This window comes from Halichoeres trimaculatus, unplaced genomic scaffold (genome assembly GCF_033239565.1).
Source record: "Halichoeres trimaculatus isolate MK-OKI-2021-1 unplaced genomic scaffold, fHalTri1.1 fHalTri1_scaffold_14, whole genome shotgun sequence".
NCBI lineage: Eukaryota > Metazoa > Chordata > Actinopteri > Labriformes > Labridae > Halichoeres > Halichoeres trimaculatus.
Genome location: NW_027437192.1, coordinates 31,634,875 through 31,643,530, shown reverse-complemented (window position 1 = coordinate 31,643,530; position 8,656 = coordinate 31,634,875). Strand labels below are relative to the sequence as shown.

General features: G+C 41.2%; 1 long non-coding RNA gene across 1 annotated transcript; it reads left to right on the top strand.

Moving 5' to 3' along the window:
• Positions 1 to 7,057: 7,057 nt before the first annotated feature.
• LOC141802666 (uncharacterized) lies at positions 7,058 to 8,449 on the top strand. The gene is made up of 3 exons (XR_012599517.1): positions 7,058 to 7,127; positions 7,943 to 8,081; positions 8,370 to 8,449. It is a non-coding gene; the product is annotated as an uncharacterized LOC141802666 (long non-coding RNA).
• The last annotated feature ends 207 nt before the right edge of the window (positions 8,450 to 8,656 follow it).

The window sequence follows — 8,656 nt, the reverse complement described above, 5'->3', positions numbered from 1 at the left end:
ATTATATTATATTATATTATATTATATTAAATAATATTTTATCTTATTAAATAAAATTATATCATAGTATATTATATGATATTATTTATATAATTTTAAAAATTAAAAAGATGTTAGATCATGTGTGTGTTAAGGATTTTATGTCTACATTCTAAATTCTTCATTTTATATATATATATATATATATATCTTTTAAGATTAAAGAGAGGGAGTTGTGCTGTTTTATCTTTAAGCTGTTCCTCTGGTGCACCTGAAGTAGCTCTACAAGATTTAGAACATTAAAATAAATAAAAAAGAAATATTTCATCCAACAGGTGGTTTATAGAATGGACAGCGCGGCTCTGCCTTTTACCATTGTACGGTTTTGGATCTGTGTGAAGCTCGGTGACAAAAAAAGTTTTTTTTTTTTTTTGTATGATTGTTATTCTTTTTATCTTTTGAGTATCTAATCTCTTCTTGGTTCTCCCTCCTGACGTAGCTCACTATTCCCAGTAAAGACTGTCCAGGAACGTCAGCTGTCAATCATCGTTAAATGTGACAAAACCTCTTTCTTTTTACCCTCTACTAACCAATGACTATCAAGTGTATTTATTTTTGGGGGAGACAGAGTTTTTGGCCTATACACAGTCAGCCACCGGGGGGAGCAGTTTTTGGAGCAACCTCGTTTAAGTGGAGCAGTATGAGATCAATTTTGTGGTCTGTTTTATCCCCTGTCTGAAACACATGTTGTAGCTGCTGTCTCTTTAAGACATAGGCCTGTCTGGGGCATAGCTATGGCCAACCTTGGTGTTTAAGGCCCACGCCTCCAACATATCATGAACCAGTTCGGAGATCCTTATATGATCACCTCATTTTTTCAGGAAGTCTCATGCAGATCTCGTGCTATTTAGTCTGAACATCCAGCATAGTTACTTTATATCCATGTTTGAAATATGAGAAAACAGGGTACATGTGTTTTTTTTCTCATATCTATGATTCACCATCACCTCTTAAGGTTAAAAAATATGAAACTCTACACAGAGCTGGAGTTACACATCCTTGAAGTACAACTGAGCTGACTTTATGCATGCAGATTTCATGTTTCATATCTTTGAGGCTTTAGCAGCAGCAGACGCTTTGATCAAAGTTTGTTTTAGTAATATGAGATTAGCCTGAGAAAAGAACACGGCAAACTTTAAGGAGTGCTCCAGAGCACAGGTCACACTTAAAATATTGAGTGAAAAATTTGTGATTTATCTGCTTTATTTAACTTTTAATAAAATCTTCTTTCCAACATCCTGTTGAAAAAAGGCATCAGCTCAGGAGGGAAGAAGGGAAACAGCGTTTGTCTGGCCCTGCTCCTCTCTAAAGTGTTTCCATTAAGGTCACAAACAGAGGTGAGGTAAACTTTGAGACAAAGCAATATTGTTCTGCCACTTCACTGCCACTGAAGCTTGAAATGTCTTCAACAGAGATAAATGGGAGGCAGTTTAGAGGACAAAATGGAATACAAATGTTTTGCCTTCTTTGTGTTATCTTTTTCAATCATTCCTTTGACCGACCACAGCCAGGCTGACTGAAGGTGTGGTTGGTGTGGAGAGCCTCTAATGGATTCAGAGGCCTTGTATTTACAGCCTCAGGACTCCAGAGAAAGAGACACTTTAACTTTTATTTATCTCCCTATATTGTTTTGCGTTATTTTTTCTTTTGTTTTGTTTTGGGGTTTTTCATAGTCTCAGTCCACTTCTCACCTTAAATGTTTGTGAGATGAGAAAAAAACTTTCACTGTGAAGGATTGGAAAGTTGCTGTAACAAAGTTGTTTTCACCTTTTCAACGCGTTTTTACTCTTGTTTCAAAAAGGAAAAAGTTTCAAGTAGTGAGAGAAGCCATCTGAAAAAACTGCTGGATGGTGATTGGCTGCAGATTGCTGCTTAATGCTAGAGTGACACCCTTAGAGCGCTGGTGGTTCATCCTAAACCAAAGTTCGAAGATGCATTTCCAACATTTCAAAGTATCACAAGTTAATATCTGATTAAAAAAAAGTTTAGATGTGAAGTCTCACAGCCTTATGTTCCCACAGTATTTGGTTCCCACAGCCCAATTTTTCCAAAGCCCTATGTTCCTAAAGTATTTTGTTCCTACAGGCCTATAATACTACATTTCTTAGATTTCTTCATCAAAATTATGACCTATGTTCCAACATTTCTGTGATTTCTTTCCAAAGTTGTTTTTTTTTATGTCTGTTTGAAGAAAATGAGACATTTATTTAGAACCTATAAGCTGATGAGCCTATTTTATTTTTTCTTGTAATGATTATGATTGTGATGATACCTGCTGCTGATCCAAATAAAATTACTGATTAATTATATATAAAGGGCTAGAAATATGGGGACATAGTTCTGTGGGAACATAGGACTTTGCAAATACAGGGACTGTAGGAACATAGGGCTGTGGGACTGTAGGGCTATGACTACTCAGGGATGTGAGAACATAGGGCTTTGGGATGTTAGGACTGTGGGAACATAGGACTTCAGAAATAGGGCTTTGGGAACATGGGGCTAGGGAAACATTGGACTGAGAACATAGGCCTGTGGGAACATAGGCCTGTGGGAACATAGGCCTGTGGGAACAAAGGCCTGTGGGAACATAGGCCTGTGGAAAAATAGGCCTGTGGGAATGAAGGCTTGTAGAGGCATAAGGCTATAGGAACATAGGACTAAAGAAATAGGGCTGTAGGAATATAGGTCTAGAGTAACTAGGGCTGCGCATCAGTAACCGGTTCTAATTTGGAACCGGGTCCGCAGTTAACCAATTCCTTGGAATTGCTGGTAAAACTCCATTTCGGTTCCCCTATCGATTCCTCCCGGGGTGTGCTAACACAGCAAACTAACACACCCCACGAGCAATGCACGGTGACGTCGTTCCATGTGCTTTTTGTTGTTGCTGCTAGACCTCTCAGTTGGAGAGATGTCACCGACTCACGCTAAACGGTCCAAGGTGTGGCTATATTTCACCAAAAAAAAAACGATGTGGGAATTAGGCTTGTAGCTCTCGAAACCAGTCTTGGTCTCGAGACCACTTTTTCGTGGTCTCGGTCTTGTCACGGCCTCGACAGTCTTTGGTCTCGGTCTTGTTTTGGTCTCGGGGTCTCCCGTTCTCGATGGGTCTCGGACTGACATGTCGGTCTTGGAGGGATTAGAAGTGAACAATATGTCCTGGCACACTGCTGGCTTTGTAGAGCATAACTTTCTACAATGACTTTTATTATTTTTACGCGCCCTGTGAGTATTTTGTGACAAACGTCTGCACTCATCCTGTTTGTGACTGCGGAGAAGCAGACGGGACGCAGATGGGCGATCCACATCAATTTAACTGGAGAGAGAGAGAGAGAGACGCGTTGCATGCTTGGGGAGTTGTTTGACTCTTACCTGGGGAAAGTAAAGTCCCATTTTTTGTTGTAACTCCCTCTAATCCACGAGTTGAACCCTCTGTTCAGCATAAATCTATCTTTTGATGAGCGAAGCAACATAACGTACCTGCAGAGAGATTTGCTCTGACATGCAGGGGTGTGTACAGATATTTTAGAATGGGGTGCCCCGACCAGGGCACTCGCTATGTATGTATTAAAAATACAGGATTGAAAGGATACAGCTTTAACTAATTAACATAATTAACATAAATAAATAAATGATAATAATAATAATAATGATGATAATGATAATAATAATAATGACTATCATTGAAACAAAAGAAAAAAAAATAAAGGGACCTTTTTTACTATATATGTAATCACATAGTTCTTATTTTTCCGTAGTGAGAATTGATAAGAGAATTGATAAGGAATTGGATCGATAAGCAGGGATTGATAAGGCATTGGAATCATTAAAACCTTATCAATACACAGCCCTAAGGGTAACATAGGCCTATGGGTCGTTAGGACTGTGGGACCATAGGACGGCAGGAACAAAGGCTTGTAGGAACATAATGCTATCAGAACATAGGGCTGTGGGAACATAGGGCTACGGAAACATAGAACTATGGGAACATAGGGCTGTGAAAACAAAAGTCTACAAGATCCCAGGGCTGTGGGAATACAGAAGTCTGGGGACATAGGACTGTGGGATCATAGGACTATGGGAGCAAAGGGCTGTTGGAACTAAGGGCTATGTGATCATTGGGCTTCAGGAGTATTGAGCAAAGGGCTGTGAGACTAACAGGCTGTGGGACCATAGGGCCATGGGAACCTACAGCCATGGTTACATAGGTCTGTGGGAACACAAAGCTGTGGGAACACAAGGCTGTGGGAACACAGGTCTGACTGTGGTAAAGATGAGTCATCAGGAATCACAACAGGAAGTATCAAATGGGGAATTACAATGATATTACACTTACCCATGGAAAGCACCCAATGTGACATCATTGAAAAACACATAAACTAGGCATCAGGAACAAACAAACAAACAAAGTTCTTGTCTTTTTTGTGTTAAATCTCTTAACAACAGCTCTGAACCATATTGGCCCCTTGAATTACCCTCTGACTATTATTATACTCAGGATCCAAGAAGCACTGGAGGGTTATCTTCAGTGAATGCAGCTGAAGCTTGCAGGGTCGCAGCATATGAGTTTCTGTTTTGTGTTTGGACATGTTTGTTGATTTAGTATGTGGTTTATATTTGTTTCATGTTTTGTTAGAGTGGATTAAAATGCCTTATTTTGGGGTTTTGAAGGTTTTTTTGGTGGTTTTCTAATAAGTGCTGCTGTGGTTTGTTGTTAGCCCCATAGGGCTGTACAAAGATGTGGAGTAGCAAACCTACAAAACTAGTCAAATCACTTTTCTTTTATTATTGTACTGTTGCGTAATTTTGGTGCAGACCAGGCATGTCGACATGTTACATTCCAAATACCTTTTACTGTCACCAAATGAGGAGTTTAAGTGATACACAGTGACTCTCCATATAATTTATCTGAGTACAGCTTTTCATATGCAAAGATTTCACCAGGTCAAAGAGGACTCTGACTTTCTTCCATCATATTACAGCACGTAAGCTCAGAGGTCCAATTATCAGTCAGAAACACTGAAATATTTGTGTGACTAAAAGTGATGTAATTGCGTGTAACAGGAGAGCTTGAAGGTGTGTTTGCTGCTCCAAACACCAGAGGAGAACAAAAGAGCCCATTTCTGCTGCTGACTCTCCTTAAGGCTACATGAGGCTTTGATATACGTGTGGCGTCCTTTCACTCTGAAGAGACGGAGGAAAATGTGAAGGCCAGGGAAAGGCTGTGTGTGGAATAGGAATCGATTTGGCTAAATGAGCGTGGGTGATAAGCAAAGCTGTTCCCTGATTAGTTAGAAGGCCAATTAGCCTGCTGTGTTAACAGCGCCGTGTGTTCTGCTAGCTTTCCTCAAAAACACTTTTTTAGTTCTAGAGAGTAATCATGTTTTCAAAACATGTTTGCTTTTAGAGCAAAATGAGGAGGAGGCATAAAAAGTAAAAGAGAGACGAAAGCTTGGCAGAGACAGAGGTCCACTCGGGTCACGTCGACAGCCACCCTCCCTGGAGAGACTCTGATTGCCGTACCCATGCTGTTTGTAACAGATGCTAGCTGGAGATCCAGGCACTGTACGACTCTTCCATTAGATTACCTTCCTGTCCATCAGCACCACCTCTCAGCCTCTGGAAGCCAGCTGTTCCCTGAGCCAGGAAACGCCACGAGTGAGGCTGTGTTTAATGGAGGCGGTACACAGCTGTGGAGCTCTGATTTACAGTTCATCAGATTTCACCACAAGCCAGTATCAGGCTAAACTGGTCTGAAGTGTGAGACGTGATCAGGCTGTGGCACGCTTTAATTAAACTGTAGACTGTATCTTTAATGCATGCAGTGTGGGTAATTATAGTTGTATGTTCCAGTAACTTCTCCTGTCTTCTTCAGGTATCACAGACTGCTGCTGTTTAGTTTCCTGTGAGAGGGGGTGGGTACACCTTTGTTTTCATGAACTTACACACTGAGGAGCATGATGTGACTTTGGCTGTTTTCGAATTCGCATACTATACTAGCAGTGCCTACTGATTCGACCAAAATGCAGTATGCAGTATACTACAACTACTACCACAAATGTCAGAGTTGTAGTATGAGAAAAACACCCAGATGACGTACTGAATCAGGAAAAATCCACAGTATGCATCGGACCAGTCTGCTTCGCATATTGTTACCCACAATGCAACGCGCCTGGTCCCATATCAGAAGTGAAAATGGCAGAGGGCGGAGCAACAACAACCAGAGTAGCAGAGGAATATAAATATAAGAGCCATTTCTTCTTTTGTCTTTAAATCCTCATCATCTCCACCACTGAAAGTTAATATAAGACGCTCTCTCTGGTAATATATTTGCAGATAAGTTACTCGTGGTTCGTTTATTTTCTACATTTTCAATAAAGTTATTTGGGGAAAAAAAGTCAGCCGTAGCCAACTTCCGTTTTCTTCGACCTGAAAACCAGCGTAGCATACTACAAAAATTAACCCAACTGAACAGTCATACTACATACTGCTTATTAAAGTAGTATGTAGTAGGCAGTGCCTACTACATACTACTTTAATAAGCAGTATGTAGTAGGTGAATTCGAAAACAGCCTTTGAGACAGTCCCACTCTTCATCTGATAACTCATGAACTGGTGTCATGGTCTGGTTTTGGGTTCATGTTTTCTAGGTTTTCTTGTGTTTTTGCCCTCTTGTGTTTCTTTGTCATTCTGTCCTTGTCCTGTGTTTCTGTGTCACCTGTGTTCATCTTAGTTATTCTTGTGGGATGTCAGTGTCTCTTGTTGTTTTTAGTTTGTGCTTCTTGTGGTTTTGATTTGGTTCTTGTCATGTGTATGTCTTTTTGTGATTATTTCTAGTGTTTCAGTGTCTTTTCTGTATTTAGTATCTGTCTTGAGTTTCCCTGTGTTTGGTTTGGTTCTCCTTGTGTTTCCCTCCTTGTCGATTGCTCCTCATGTGTTTCACCTGTGTCTTTTTTCACACCTGTGCTGATCACTCCTCGGTCTATATAGTATCTGTGTTCCATGTGCTTTCGGTTGGTTCATTGTATGCTGTCGCTGCTTGCTGTTTCTTCGTGCCTCGTGTGTTCCCTCTGCCTTTCGGATTGTCACATGTGAGTTTTCTAGTGTTTTTGGTTTGTTTCTTTTGTTAGGGCGTATTCAGACCTGGACTGTTTGGTCCACTTTAAACGGACCAGGGTTCGTTTCCCACACTGGTGCGGACTTTCCATGCAGGTGTGAATAGACACAATGGACCCTGGTGCGGACCAAACAACCGGACCGAGACCCACTTTTTGAGGTGGTCTCGGTCCGCTTCCAAACGAACTCTGGTGCGGTTCGTGGTTCTCCGGTGCAGGTCTGAATACAAACCAAGGTCCATCCAAACTAACTACAGGATACATGTGCCTTTTGGGCCTATAAAGCCACCGTAACCTAACCGTCTTTGGTTCATACCTGATCCTCCGTCTTCTGTTTAGCCACGCTGTTGCTAGCATGTTGTGGGTCAGGACACGCAGAGCATAGCGTCTCCTTGCTGCGCGCATTCGTCTTCGCTGTTCCAAAATTATAAACGGTGTTGTTAAGCTGCTTTGAAGGAGCTGCTCTTGAAACTGAAAATGATTTAGCAGCTCTAATAAGAGCACGAACACATGTTTACCTCCATTTCTGGGTCTGTATTCTGTGTGCCGCCCTTTGTCAGTGCTGTCCAATGAGAGCACTGATCATCACACACGTGGATGTGTTTACAATATATGTTCCACTTGCAAAAAGTACAATCGAAACGAAAAAAGATAAAGTCCACTTTTGGTCCGGACCAAACAAGTGGACTAAAGGACTTTTCTGGTCTGAATACAGCCTTAGAGTTTTTGGGTTCAGTTTGATTTTTGATTGAAATCATGAAGTTGCTTCATGATGTGTCTGATGCTTTCAGCCTGGGGCAGACTGTGAGGGCTGTGCACAAAAGACAAATGGAGCTTGATATGGAATATAAAAGACTCAAGATGAAGAAGACAAGCCTACAGATAAGAAAATTAGAGCTACAGATTGAGAAACTGGAAAACGAAAAGAAGGTAATGCAGTTTATTGTCTAAACAGAGGACAATACAAATGAGCATTGATCAGCTACCAGGGGGAACAGTTTTACGTCTGACATGCAAATTAATTTAAGAGTGTTTGCAGCAATACAGCAGTGCACTTAGCAGTACTATGCAACAACATCTCCTTGTGCATAAAAAGAGCAGCCATACACTCAGTGGACTCTGTTAGCTGTTGAGTGTAGGCTACTGGCTTGCAACTCTGAAGCCCATAAGTAAGTAGATGTGTGGAATAAACTCAAATTTGTTCCTTTCTTTTTGCAGGAACACAAGGATCAAACAAGAAATCAAAATCAAGAAATGAGAACAAACCCAAAAAAATGAATAAAACAATGAAAACAAACCAAAACCACGTTTCCCGTGCCTATGTAAAAAATTGTTCCGTTATAGCTGCCCGGACAGCCCTCCCTGTGGGGAAGTCAAGGGTGACGGGGTCCACCACATCAGGGGGGAGCAGGTCAGCAGCAGGCACCCTTTCCTTCCGAATGGATGCAATGTTGTGGAGGACTGTGCACGCAGCGATGATGTTGCAGGCCAAATCTGGAGCCATC